The sequence below is a fragment of the Microcebus murinus genome, chromosome 9, assembly GCF_040939455.1.
Source record: "Microcebus murinus isolate Inina chromosome 9, M.murinus_Inina_mat1.0, whole genome shotgun sequence".
NCBI lineage: Eukaryota > Metazoa > Chordata > Mammalia > Primates > Cheirogaleidae > Microcebus > Microcebus murinus.
In genome coordinates this window covers 104,877,298-104,891,010 of record NC_134112.1, presented here as the reverse complement: position 1 = coordinate 104,891,010, position 13,713 = coordinate 104,877,298, and the positions used below count along the sequence as shown (strand labels likewise).

The 13,713-nt window shown below is 63.9% G+C and overlaps 4 non-coding genes across 4 annotated transcripts; all 4 read left to right on the top strand.

The window, feature by feature from the left end:
* Positions 1 to 607: 607 nt before the first annotated feature.
* LOC142873158 (5S ribosomal RNA) lies at positions 608 to 726 on the top strand. Its single transcript, XR_012921206.1, has one exon. It is a non-coding gene; the product is annotated as a 5S ribosomal RNA (ribosomal RNA).
* Positions 727 to 4,252: 3,526 nt separating this feature from the next.
* Positions 4,253 to 4,371, top strand: LOC142873147 (5S ribosomal RNA). Its single transcript, XR_012921195.1, has one exon. It is a non-coding gene; the product is annotated as a 5S ribosomal RNA (ribosomal RNA).
* Positions 4,372 to 7,891: 3,520 nt separating this feature from the next.
* On the top strand, positions 7,892 to 8,010 carry LOC142873136 (5S ribosomal RNA). The gene has a single exon (XR_012921184.1). It is a non-coding gene; the product is annotated as a 5S ribosomal RNA (ribosomal RNA).
* Positions 8,011 to 11,533: 3,523 nt separating this feature from the next.
* Positions 11,534 to 11,652, top strand: LOC142873123 (5S ribosomal RNA). The gene has a single exon (XR_012921172.1). It is a non-coding gene; the product is annotated as a 5S ribosomal RNA (ribosomal RNA).
* The last annotated feature ends 2,061 nt before the right edge of the window (positions 11,653 to 13,713 follow it).

Genomic DNA, 13,713 nt, shown 5'->3' with positions numbered 1-13,713 from the left:
ACCCCACCCATGGGACACATCCCTAGAGAGAGAGAGAGACGCCCCATACACTCGCTCCCCTCCCCCATGCGCTGTGCCCCAGCCCGGGCCCGGGGGAATAGGCGGCAGCCCACCCACAGGGTGGGGGGCGCAGCTGAAAGGGGTTGTCGGGGATGGCGGCCCCTGCCTGGGGTCAAAGGGCGGGCGACCCGCGCGTGCCCAATCGGCGGCGGCGGCGGCGGCGGCGGCGGCGGCGGGCCACGAGCTGGGGGTGGGCCAGGCGAGGAGAGGAAGGGGGCTGGAAGGTCTCCACCTTGGCGAGTCCAGCCGTGGAGGCGCATCTTGTGTGAGTGTGAGTGAGTGAGTGTGAGTGTGAGTGTGTGTGTGTGTGTGTGTGTGTGTGTGTAGAGAGAGACAGCCCCCCACCCCGGCCCGCCGCTCCCTGCCCGCCCCGCCCCGCCCCGCCTGTCACCCCCGTCCCTCGGAGCCCGCCGGACCCGGCCGGTGAACTCAACAGGCCCGGCCCGGTGCGGGTCAGCGCCGGCGCGGGGCCTGGGGCGGGGGGAGGAGGCGGCGGGGAAGCGCAGAGAGGCTCGGCTTCTTGAGCGGGGCAGGGGCGCCCTCCGCCGTCTAGGGCCACACCACCCTGAACGCGCCCGATCTCGTCTGGTCTCGGAAGCTAAGCAGGGTCGGGCCTGGTTAGTACTTGGATGGGAGACCGCCTGGGAATACCGGGTGCCGTAGGCTTCTTCTTTTTTTTTTTTTTTGTTTTGCCTCTTGTTCTGTCCCCTTTCTGGGAGCGAGTCGGCGGCCCGGGGTGGGGGTCACCCCCACCCTCAGCGCCCGCCGCGGTGCCTGGCGCCCCAGCCCGCACCGTGGGGCCTCCTCTTGTCCCAAGCCGCGACACCGCCGTCACGCGGCAGCATGCGTGGCTTCTGGACTGTCAGGTCTCAGACCAAAGGTCTGCTCTGTGGGAACCGACACGCTGGAGGAAACCTTGAGAGTCTGAGAGGGGAGGGAGTTCCAGAAGAAGGCCAGGATGTCATTTTGAGGGAGTATGTGACCAGAACTCGTCCCGTTGCTTTTGGGGTTCTATGGGCTACACGTAGGAATCTTTGGTGGTGGCACCTGATGTTGGGGGATCCGGAGTCACACCCAGACCTGCTCCACAGGCCTCCTTTTACTTTTCTCTTCGGATTCATTATGTTTAAAAAGTGTCTCTTATCTCTATGATTGCATTTTCTTTTCTCTCTCTTTTCAAGCAGATGATGGGAGTCCAAGTATTAAGGTGACATGTGTTGCCCGTGCCCCCCTCCCCCCTGTGTTCTTATTCATTTACCTCTGATGTTGTTCCAGCGTATTGTGGGGGTACCAATGTTAAGGTCGGGTACGTTGCCCTCTCCCAGCCTCCCCCCTCGGGTCAGAGCCTCAAGTGCGCCCATCCCCCAGTCGGTGCGCACCCACCCCATTCCTAATGGAGGTGTATGCCCATCCCCTCCCCCCACCCGCCCGACACCCACCCGATGAAGGTGATTCCTCTGTGTCCACTTAGGTGTCCATCGGTTCGTACCCATTTGCTGGTGAGCGCGAGCACGTGGTGCTCGTGTGTCCATTCTTGGGCTACCTGGCTTACTGGAACGGGTTCCAGCTCTGGCCAGGAGAACCACGAGAGGTGCCCTCTCACCGCTGCTCCTCCTAGCTGAATAGCACTCCGTGGTGTCCACGCGCCACATTTCATTTACGCACTCGTGGGTCGATGGGCACTCGGGTCGCTTCCAGGTCTTTGCGATTGTGACTTGTGCCCTGACTCTAACCCTAACCCTTACCCAGCCCGTCTCCTCCTCGGCCCCTGCCTGACTGACTCCTTCCCGCCCGGCCTATCACCTGTCACCGTCCTCTGCCCCTGCCTGACACGCTCCTCCCCGCCCGGGCCGTCACCGTCCTCGGCCCCTGCCTGACGGGGCTCCTCCGTCGCCTGGGCCTTCCAAGGGCTTGGTGTGGATGCTGGTTCCAGGACGCCCTCCCAGGGACCCGGTAGCAGGGCGGCCGCAGCGTCTCGCGCCACCCAACCGTCCGCCGGCCGGCGGCCGGCGCTAAGTGGCCTGCGGGGGACGTGCCCCCACTGTGGGGCGGGCGCCCAGCCTGGTGTCTTCTCTGAGGCCCCGTGGCTGCTTTTCCCCCCCGCAAGGGGAGAGCCGCGGAGGTGGGGACCGCCTCCTCGTGGGGACGTACACCCAGCTCTCCACGTCGGATTCCGGGGCTCTCTGTCCTGCCAGAAGGCTCAGCTGGCCTGCGGGACCTTAGAGTGGCAAAAACATCCGAAAACTGAGATTGAGGGTCCGGTGGTTGTCTGCACTTTTGTGCTGGGCACCCCAGGGAGGCCCGGGGGCTGGCTGGACAACGCGGTCTGCTGGGCAGGGGGGGGGTTTGGAGGAGCAACTGATGCCCTTTGCACTTTGGGTAGCAAGTGTCTGAGGTGTCTCTGAGCCCTGCGCCATGTCGGGGGGTGGGGTGGGGGGGTGGGAGGTCGGGGGGGGGTGGAGGAGCAGGAGGAGGAGGAGGAGGAGGTGGGAAGGGCCGTGGCCTGCAGTCGTGTTCCCGGGGTGGCTTCTTCCACAGGCTGCTTGGCCTGGGCTCCCTGCACCTGGGCCTTTGGAGGACTGGCCCTGTGCTTGCCAACGCTTCCCCTGCAGGGACCCAGAGCTGGGAGGTTGCATCTCTCAGCCCTGGGTCGGGCAGAGCCCCAGCGGGCCATGCCCACAACCTCTCTCAGCACGGGTCCCCCAGAAGGCTCCTTTGGGACCAGGATTCTCTTGCGGGTGACTCTTTAAGGTCTGGCCCCTGGATGGAGGGGCACCAGGAGTAGAGGAGCAGGAAGGGGAAGGGGGTGGCCATGCGAGGGGACACTTTCAGGCCAAGTCCCAGCTTCAGCCTGATCCTCCTGGGAACCCCGGGGTGTACGTCACACCTCCTGGTTGTCCCGCTCTGAGACAAGGGCTCTGAGACAAGGAGCCGGGCTGCGCATTCCCCCAGCAGCCAGTCGTGGGCTGAGGACACCTGGGGCGTTGGGAACTCCCTGGCTTCTCCTTGGCTTAACATCTGGAGCTGCTTGTGAATCGTGCCGCCACACACACCCGAGTGCAGGTGTCTTCTGCACAGACTGCGGGCCTCGCTCTTCTGAATGCCGCTAGCTCGCCACCCACCCACGGGTGAACCTGGTCAGGGTACTTTCTCTCGGGGGCAGACTCTGATCCTGGCGGGCTACCGGTGTTTCTGTTTGCTCGTTTCTTTCTTCCATTTCGGGAAAGGCTTCCTTACTGGGTGTGGAAATCTCCTATGCCTTTCCTCGCCTATTCTGTCAGCTTTAAAATTCTCTTTCAGTTGCCACCCTCACAGATGGATTAGGAAACTCTTTCCGGTGCACTCATTAGTGAAATGACCTCAATGAAGCTGGAATCCAATATCTAATCGCCGATTTTTAGCGAGTCCACACGCCAGGGTGGTCGGGGTCCAATGCAGCCCCGGCCAGGCCCAGGCCCCTTGGACTGGGCCACAGGAGGACCCAGAGGAGGTTCCCGGCCCCCACGGTCGCGTTGCCGGCAGTTCTCCAAGGGCTTGGGCGTTTTCCAGAGGTAGGAGATGGAGGGGACTGATTTCTTCAGCGCCCCACAAACCACGCCACCCCACCCATGGGACACATCCCTAGAGAGAGAGAGAGACGCCCCATACACTCGCTCCCCTCCCCCATGCGCTGTGCCCCAGCCCCGGCCCGGGGGAATAGGCGGCAGCCCACCCACAGGGTGGGGGGCGCAGCTGAAAGGGGTTGTCGGGGATGGCGGACCCTGCCTGGGGTCAAAGGGCGGGCGACCCGCGCGTGCGCAATCGGCGGCGGCGGCGGCGGCGGCGGCCACGAGCTGGGGGTGGGCCAGGCGAGGAGAGGAAGGGGGCTGGAAGGTCTCCACCTTGGCGAGTCCAGCCGTGGAGGCGCATCTTGTGTGAGTGTGAGTGAGTGAGTGTGAGTGTGTGTGTGTGTGTGTGTGTGTGTGTATAGAGAGACAGCCCCCCACCCCGGCCCGCCGCTCCCTGCCCGCCCCGCCCCGCCCCGCCCCGCTGTCACCCCCGTCCCTCGGAGCCCGCCGGACCCGGCCGGTGAACTCAACAGGCCCGGCCCGGTGCGGGTCAGCGCCGGCGCGGGGCCTTGGGCGGGGGGAGGAGGCGGCGGGGAAGCGCAGAGAGGCTCGGCTTCTTGAGCGGGGCAGGGGCGCCCTCCGCCGTCTAGGGCCACACCACCCTGAACGCGCCCGATCTCGTCTGGTCTCGGAAGCTAAGCAGGGTCGGGCCTGGTTAGTACTTGGATGGGAGACCGCCTGGGAATACCGGGTGCCGTAGGCTTCTTCTTTTTTTTTTTTTTGTTTTGCCTCTTGTTCTGTCCCCTTTCTGGGAGCGAGTCGGCGGCCCGGGGTGGGGGTCACCCCCACCCTCAGCGCCCGCCGCGGTGCCTGGCGCCCCAGCCCGCACCGTGGGGCCTCCTCTTGTCCCAAGCCGCGACACCGCCGTCACGCGGCAGCATGCGTGGCTTCTGGACTGTCAGGTCTCAGACCAAAGGTCTGCTCTGTGGGAACCGACACGCTGGAGGAAACCTTGAGAGTCTGAGAGGGGAGGGAGTTCCAGAAGAAGGCCAGGATGTCATTTTGAGGGAGTATGTGACCAGAACTCGTCCCGTTGCTTTTGGGGTTCTATGGGCTACACGTAGGAATCTTTGGTGGTGGCACCTGATGTTGGGGGATCCGGAGTCACACCCAGACCTGCTCCACAGGCCTCCTTTTACTTTTCTCTTCGGATTCATTATGTTTAAAAAGTGTCTCTTATCTCTATGATTGCATTTTCTTTTCTCTCTCTTTTCAAGCAGATGATGGGAGTCCAAGTATTAAGGTGACATGTGTTGCCCGTGCCCCCCTCCCCCCTGTGTTCTTATTCATTAACCTCTGATGTTGTTCCAGCGTATTGTGGGGGTACCAATGTTAAGGTCGGGTACGTTGCCCTCTCCCAGCCTCCCCCCTCGGGTCAGAGCCTCAAGTGCGCCCATCCCCCAGTCGGTGCGCACCCACCCCGTTCCTAATGGAGGTGTATGCCCATCCCCTCCCCCCACCCGCCCGACACCCACCCGATGAAGGTGATTCCTCTGTGTCCACTTAGGTGTCCATCGGTTCGTACCCATTTGCTGGTGAGCGCGAGCACGTGGTGCTCGTGTGTCCATTCTTGGGCTACCTGGCTTACTGGAACGGGTTCCAGCTCTGGCCAGGAGAACCACGAGAGGTGCCCTCTCACCGCTGCTCCTCCTAGCTGAATAGCACTCCGTGGTGTCCACGCGCCACATTTCATTTACGCACTCGTGGGTCGATGGGCACTCGGGTCGCTTCCAGGTCTTTGCGATTGTGACTTGTGCCCTGACTCTAACCCTAACCCTTACCCAGCCCGTCTCCTCCTCGGCCCCTGCCTGACTGACTCCTTCCCGCCCGGCCTGTCACCTGTCACCGTCCTCTGCCCCTGCCTGACACGCTCCTCCCCGCCCGGGCCGTCACCGTCCTCGGCCCCTGCCTGACGGGGCTCCTCCGTCGCCTGGGCCTTCCAAGGGCTTGGTGTGGACGCTGGTTCCAGGACGCCCTCCCAGGAACCCGGTAGCAGGGCGGCCGCAGCGTCTCGCGCCACCCAACCGTCCGCCGGCCGGCGGCCGGCGCTAAGTGGCCTGCGGGGGACGTGCCCCCACTGTGGGGCGGGCGCCCAGCCTGGTGTCTTCTCTGAGGCCCCGTGGCTGCTTTTCCCCCCCGCAAGGGGAGAGCCGCGGAGGTGGGGACCGCCTCCTCGTGGGGACGTACACCCAGCTCTCCACGTCGGATTCCGGGGCTCTCTGTCCTGCCAGAAGGCCCAGCTGGCCTGCGGGTCCTTAGAGTGGCAAAAACATCCAAAAACTGAGATTGAGGGTCCGGTGGTTGTCTGCACTTTTGTGCTGGGCACCCCAGGGAGGCCCGGGGGCTGGCTGGACAACGCGGTCTGCTGGGCAGGGGGGGGGTTTGGAGGAGCAACTGATGCCCTTTGCACTTTGGGTAGCAAGTGTCTGAGGTGTCTCTGAGCCCTGCGCCATGTCGGGGGGTGGGGTGGGGGGGTGGGAGGTCGGGGGGGGTGGAGGAGCAGGAGGAGGAGGAGGAGGAGGTGGGAAGGGCCGTGGCCTGCAGTCGTGTTCCCGGGGTGGCTTCTTCCACAGGCTGCTTGGCCTGGGCTCCCTGCACCTGGGCCTTTGGAGGACTGGCCCTGTGCTTGCCAACGCTTCCCCTGCAGGGACCCAGAGCTGGGAGGTTGCATCTCTCAGCCCTGGGTCGGGCAGAGCCCCAGCGGGCCATGCCCACAACCTCTCTCAGCACGGGTCCCCCAGAAGGCTCCTTTGGGACCAGGATTCTCTTGCGGGTGACTCTTTAAGGTCTGGCCCCTGGATGGAGGGGCACCAGGAGTAGAGGAGCAGGAAGGGGAAGGGGGTGGCCATGCGAGGGGACACTTTCAGGCCAAGTCCCAGCTTCAGCCTGATCCTCCTGGGAACCCCGGGGTGTACGTCACACCTCCTGGTTGTCCCGCTCTGAGACAAGGGCTCTGAGACAAGGAGCCGGGCTTCGCATTCCCCCAGCAGCCAGTCGTGGGCTGAGGACACCTGGGGCGTTGGGAACTCCCTGGCTTCTCCTTGGCTTAACATCTGGAGCTGCTTGTGAATCGTGCCGCCACACACACCCGAGTGCAGGTGTCTTCTGCACAGACTGCGGGCCTCGCTCTTCTGAATGCCGCTAGCTCGCCACCCACCCACGGGTGAACCTGGTCAGGGTACTTTCTCTCGGGGGCAGACTCTGATCCTGGCGGGCTACCGGTGTTTCTGTTTGCTCGTTTCTTTCTTCCATTTCGGGAAAGGCTTCCTTACTGGGTGTGGAAATCTCCTATGCCTTTCCTCGCCTATTCTGTCAGCTTTAAAATTCTCTTTCAGTTGCCACCCTCACAGATGGATTAGGAAACTCTTTCCGGTGCACTCATTAGTGAAATGACCTCAATGAAGCTGGAATCCAATATCTAATCGCCGATTTTTAGCGAGTCCACACGCCAGGGTGGTCGGGGTCCAATGCAGCCCCGGCCAGGCCCAGGCCCCTTGGACTGGGCCACAGGAGGACCCAGAGGAGGGTCCCGGCCCCCACGGTCGCGTTGCCGGCAGTTCTCCAAGGGCTTGGGCGTTTTCCAGAGGTAGGAGATGGAGGGGACTGATTTCTTCAGCGCCCCACAAACCACGCCACCCCACCCATGGGACACATCCCTAGAGAGAGAGAGAGACGCCCCATACACTCGCTCCCCTCCCCCATGCGCTGTGCCCCAGCCCGGGCCCGGGGGAATAGGCGGCAGCCCACCCACAGGGTGGGGGGCGCAGCTGAAAGGGGTTGTGGGGATGGCGGCCCCTGCCTGGGGTCAAAGGGCGGGCGACCCGCGCGTGCGCAATCGGCGGCGGCGGCGGCGGCGGCGGCGGCGGCCACGAGCTGGGGGTGGGCCAGGCGAGGAGAGGAAGGGGGCTGGAAGGTCTCCACCTTGGCGAGTCCAGCCGTGGAGGCGCATCTTGTGTGAGTGTGAGTGAGTGAGTGTGAGTGTGTGTGTGTGTGTGTGTGTGTGTGTATAGAGAGACAGCCCCCCACCCCGGCCCGCCGCTCCCTGCCCGCCCCGCCCCGCCTGTCACCCCCGTCCCTCGGAGCCCGCCGGACCCGGCCGGTGAACTCAACAGGCCCGGCCCGGTGCGGGTCAGCGCCGGCGCGGGGCCTGGGGCGGGGGGAGGAGGCGGCGGGGAAGCGCAGAGAGGCTCGGCTTCTTGAGCGGGGCAGGGGCGCCCTCCGCCGTCTAGGGCCACACCACCCTGAACGCGCCCGATCTCGTCTGGTCTCGGAAGCTAAGCAGGGTCGGGCCTGGTTAGTACTTGGATGGGAGACCGCCTGGGAATACCGGGTGCCGTAGGCTTCTTCTTTTTTTTTTTTTTGTTTTGCCTCTTGTTCTGTCCCCTTTCTGGGAGCGAGTCGGCGGCCCGGGGTGGGGGTCACCCCCACCCTCAGCGCCCGCCGCGGTGCCTGGCGCCCCAGCCCGCACCGTGGGGCCTCCTCTTGTCCCAAGCCGCGACACCGCCGTCACGCGGCAGCATGCGTGGCTTCTGGACTGTCAGGTCTCAGACCAAAGGTCTGCTCTGTGGGAACCGACACGCTGGAGGAAACCTTGAGAGTCTGAGAGGGGAGGGAGTTCCAGAAGAAGGCCAGGATGTCATTTTGAGGGAGTATGTGACCAGAACTCGTCCCGTTGCTTTTGGGGTTCTATGGGCTACACGTAGGAATCTTTGGTGGTGGCACCTGATGTTGGGGGATCCGGAGTCACACCCAGTCCTGCACCACAGGCCTCCTTTTACTTTTCTCTTCGGATTCATTATGTTTAAAAAGTGTCTCTTATCTCTATGATTGCATTTTCTTTTCTCTCTCTTTTCAAGCAGATGATGGGAGTCCAAGTATTAAGGTGACATGTGTTGCCCGTGCCCCCCTCCCCCCTGTGTTCTTATTCATTAACCTCTGATGTTGTTCCAGCGTATTGTGGGGGTACCAATGTTAAGGTCGGGTACGTTGCCCTCTCCCAGCCTCCCCCCTCGGGTCAGAGCCTCAAGTGCGCCCATCCCCCAGTCGGTGCGCACCCACCCCGTTCCTAATGGAGGTGTATGCCCATCCCCTCCCCCCACCCGCCCGACACCCACCCGATGAAGGTGATTCCTCTGTGTCCACTTAGGTGTCCATCGGTTCGTACCCATTTGCTGGTGAGCGCGAGCACGTGGTGCTCGTGTGTCCATTCTTGGGCTACCTGGCTTACTGGAACGGGTTCCAGCTCTGGCCAGGAGAACCACGAGAGGTGCCCTCTCACCGCTGCTCCTCCTAGCTGAATAGCACTCCGTGGTGTCCACGCGCCACATTTCATTTACGCACTCGTGGGTCGATGGGCACTCGGGTCGCTTCCAGGTCTTTGCGATTGTGACTTGTGCCCTGACTCTAACCCTAACCCTTACCCAGCCCGTCTCCTCCTCGGCCCCTGCCTGACTGACTCCTTCCCGCCCGGCCTGTCACCTGTCACCGTCCTCTGCCCCTGCCTGACACGCTCCTCCCCGCCCGGGCCGTCACCGTCCTCGGCCCCTGCCTGACGGGGCTCCTCCGTCGCCTGGGCCTTCCAAGGGTTGGTGTGGACGCTGGTTCCAGGACGCCCTCCCAGGAACCCGGTAGCAGGGCGGCCGCAGCGTCTCGCGCCACCCAACCGTCCGCCGGCCGGCGGCCGGCGCTAAGTGGCCTGCGGGGGACGTGCCCCCACTGTGGGGCGGGCGCCCAGCCTGGTGTCTTCTCTGAGGCCCCGTGGCTGCTTTTCCCCCCCGCAAGGGGAGAGCCGCGGAGGTGGGGACCGCCTCCTCGTGGGGACGTACACCCAGCTCTCCACGTCGGATTCCGGGGCTCTCTGTCCTGCCAGAAGGCCCAGCTGGCCTGCGGGTCCTTAGAGTGGCAAAACATCCGAAAACTGAGATTGAGGGTCCGGTGGTTGTCTGCACTTTTGTGCTGGGCACCCCAGGGAGGCCCGGGGGCTGGCTGGACAACGCGGTCTGCTGGGCACGGGGGGGGGTTTGGAGGAGCAACTGATGCCCTTTGCACTTTGGGTAGCAAGTGTCTGAGGTGTCTCTGAGCCCTGCGCCATGTCGGGGGGTGGGGTGGGGGGGTGGGAGGTCGGGGGGGGTGGAGGAGCAGGAGGAGGAGGAGGAGGAGGTGGGAAGGGCCGTGGCCTGCAGTCGTGTTCCCGGGGTGGCTTCTTCCACAGGCTGCTTGGCCTGGGCTCCCTGCACCTGGGCCTTTGGAGGACTGGCCCTGTGCTTGCCAACGCTTCCCCTGCAGGGACCCAGAGCTGGGAGGTTGCATCTCTCAGCCCTGGGTCGGGCAGAGCCCCAGCGGGCCATGCCCACAACCTCTCTCAGCACGGGTCCCCCAGAAGGCTCCTTTGGGACCAGGATTCTCTTGCGGGTGACTCTTTAAGGTCTGGCCCCTGGATGGAGGGGCACCAGGAGTAGAGGAGCAGGAAGGGGAAGGGGGTGGCCATGCGAGGGGACACTTTCAGGCCAAGTCCCAGCTTCAGCCTGATCCTCCTGGGAACCCCGGGGTGTACGTCACACCTCCTGGTTGTCCCGCTCTGAGACAAGGGCTCTGAGACAAGGAGCCGGGCTTCGCATTCCCCCAGCAGCCAGTCGTGGGCTGAGGACACCTGGGGCGTTGGGAACTCCCTGGCTTCTCCTTGGCTTAACATCTGGAGCTGCTTGTGAATCGTGCCGCCACACACACCCGAGTGCAGGTGTCTTCTGCACAGACTGCGGGCCTCGCTCTTCTGAATGCCGCTAGCTCGCCACCCACCCACGGGTGAACCTGGTCAGGGTACTTTCTCTCGGGGGCAGACTCTGATCCTGGCGGGCTACCGGTGTTTCTGTTTGCTCGTTTCTTTCTTCCATTTCGGGAAAGGCTTCCTTACTGGGTGTGGAAATCTCCTATGCCTTTCCTCGCCTATTCTGTCAGCTTTAAAATTCTCTTTCAGTTGCCACCCTCACAGATGGATTAGGAAACTCTTTCCGGTGCACTCATTAGTGAAATGACCTCAATGAAGCTGGAATCCAATATCTAATCGCCGATTTTTAGCGAGTCCACACGCCAGGGTGGTCGGGGTCTAATGCAGCCCCGGCCAGGCCCAGGCCCCTTGGACTGGGCCACAGGAGGACCCAGAGGAGGTTCCCGGCCCCCACGGTCGCGTTGCCGGCAGTTCTCCAAGGGCTTGGGCGTTTTCCAGAGGTAGGAGATGGAGGGGACTGATTTCTTCAGCGCCCCACAAACCACGCCACCCCACCCATGGGACACATCCCTAGAGAGAGAGAGAGACGCCCCATACACTCGCTCCCCTCCCCCATGCGCTGTGCCCCAGCCCGGGCCCGGGGGAATAGGCGGCAGCCCACCCACAGGGTGGGGGGCGCAGCTGAAAGGGGTTGTCGGGGATGGCGGACCCTGCCTGGGGTCAAAGGGCGGGCGACCCGCGCGTGCGCAATCGGCGGCGGCGGCGGCGGCGGCGGCCACGAGCTGGGGGTGGGCCAGGCGAGGAGAGGAAGGGGGCTGGAAGGTCTCCACCTTGGCGAGTCCAGCCGTGGAGGCGCATCTTGTGTGAGTGTGAGTGAGTGAGTGTGAGTGTGTGTGTGTGTGTGTGTGTGTGTGTATAGAGAGACAGCCCCCCACCCCGGCCCGCCGCTCCCTGCCCGCCCCGCCCCGCCCCGCCCCGCTGTCACCCCCGTCCCTCGGAGCCCGCCGGACCCGGCCGGTGAACTCAACAGGCCCGGCCCGGTGCGGGTCAGCGCCGGCGCGGGGCCTTGGGCGGGGGGAGGAGGCGGCGGGGAAGCGCAGAGAGGCTCGGCTTCTTGAGCGGGGCAGGGGCGCCCTCCGCCGTCTAGGGCCACACCACCCTGAACGCGCCCGATCTCGTCTGGTCTCGGAAGCTAAGCAGGGTCGGGCCTGGTTAGTACTTGGATGGGAGACCGCCTGGGAATACCGGGTGCCGTAGGCTTCTTCTTTTTTTTTTTTTTGTTTTGCCTCTTGTTCTGTCCCCTTTCTGGGAGCGAGTCGGCGGCCCGGGGTGGGGGTCACCCCCACCCTCAGCGCCCGCCGCGGTGCCTGGCGCCCCAGCCCGCACCGTGGGGCCTCCTCTTGTCCCAAGCCGCGACACCGCCGTCACGCGGCAGCATGCGTGGCTTCTGGACTGTCAGGTCTCAGACCAAAGGTCTGCTCTGTGGGAACCGACACGCTGGAGGAAACCTTGAGAGTCTGAGAGGGGAGGGAGTTCCAGAAGAAGGCCAGGATGTCATTTTGAGGGAGTATGTGACCAGAACTCGTCCCGTTGCTTTTGGGGTTCTATGGGCTACACGTAGGAATCTTTGGTGGTGGCACCTGATGTTGGGGGATCCGGAGTCACACCCAGACCTGCTCCACAGGCCTCCTTTTACTTTTCTCTTCGGATTCATTATGTTTAAAAAGTGTCTCTTATCTCTATGATTGCATTTTCTTTTCTCTCTCTTTTCAAGCAGATGATGGGAGTCCAAGTATTAAGGTGACATGTGTTGCCCGTGCCCCCCTCCCCCCTGTGTTCTTATTCATTAACCTCTGATGTTGTTCCAGCGTATTGTGGGGGTACCAATGTTAAGGTCGGGTACGTTGCCCTCTCCCAGCCTCCCCCCTCGGGTCAGAGCCTCAAGTGCGCCCATCCCCCAGTCGGTGCGCACCCACCCCGTTCCTAATGGAGGTGTATGCCCATCCCCTCCCCCCACCCGCCCGACACCCACCCGATGAAGGTGATTCCTCTGTGTCCACTTAGGTGTCCATCGGTTCGTACCCATTTGCTGGTGAGCGCGAGCACGTGGTGCTCGTGTGTCCATTCTTGGGCTACCTGGCTTACTGGAACGGGTTCCAGCTCTGGCCAGGAGAACCACGAGAGGTGCCCTCTCACCGCTGCTCCTCCTAGCTGAATAGCACTCCGTGGTGTCCACGCGCCACATTTCATTTACGCACTCGTGGGTCGATGGGCACTCGGGTCGCTTCCAGGTCTTTGCGATTGTGACTTGTGCCCTGACTCTAACCCTAACCCTTACCCAGCCCGTCTCCTCCTCGGCCCCTGCCTGACTGACTCCTTCCCGCCCGGCCTGTCACCTGTCACCGTCCTCTGCCCCTGCCTGACACGCTCCTCCCCGCCCGGGCCGTCACCGTCCTCGGCCCCTGCCTGACGGGGCTCCTCCGTCGCCTGGGCCTTCCAAGGGCTTGGTGTGGACGCTGGTTCCAGGACGCCCTCCCAGGAACCCGGTAGCAGGGCGGCCGCAGCGTCTCGCGCCACCCAACCGTCCGCCGGCCGGCGGCCGGCGCTAAGTGGCCTGCGGGGGACGTGCCCCCACTGTGGGGCGGGCGCCCAGCCTGGTGTCTTCTCTGAGGCCCCGTGGCTGCTTTTCCCCCCCGCAAGGGGAGAGCCGCGGAGGTGGGGACCGCCTCCTCGTGGGGACGTACACCCAGCTCTCCACGTCGGATTCCGGGGCTCTCTGTCCTGCCAGAAGGCCCAGCTGGCCTGCGGGTCCTTAGAGTGGCAAAAACATCCGAAAACTGAGATTGAGGGTCCGGTGGTTGTCTGCACTTTTGTGCTGGGCACCCCAGGGAGGCCCGGGGGCTGGCTGGACAACGCGGTCTGCTGGGCACGGGGGGGGGTTTGGAGGAGCAACTGATGCCCTTTGCACTTTGGGTAGCAAGTGTCTGAGGTGTCTCTGAGCCCTGCGCCATGTCGGGGGGTGGGGTGGGGGGGTGGGAGGTCGGGGGGGGTGGAGGAGCAGGAGGAGGAGGAGGAGGAGGTGGGAAGGGCCGTGGCCTGCAGTCGTGTTCCCGGGGTGGCTTCTTCCACAGGCTGCTTGGCCTGGGCTCCCTGCACCTGGGCCTTTGGAGGACTGGCCCTGTGCTTGCCAACGCTTCCCCTGCAGGGACCCAGAGCTGGGAGGTTGCATCTCTCAGCCCTGGGTCGGGCAGAGCCCCAGCGGGCCATGCCCACAACCTCTCTCAGCACGGGTCCCCCAGAAGGCTCCTTTGGGACCAGGAT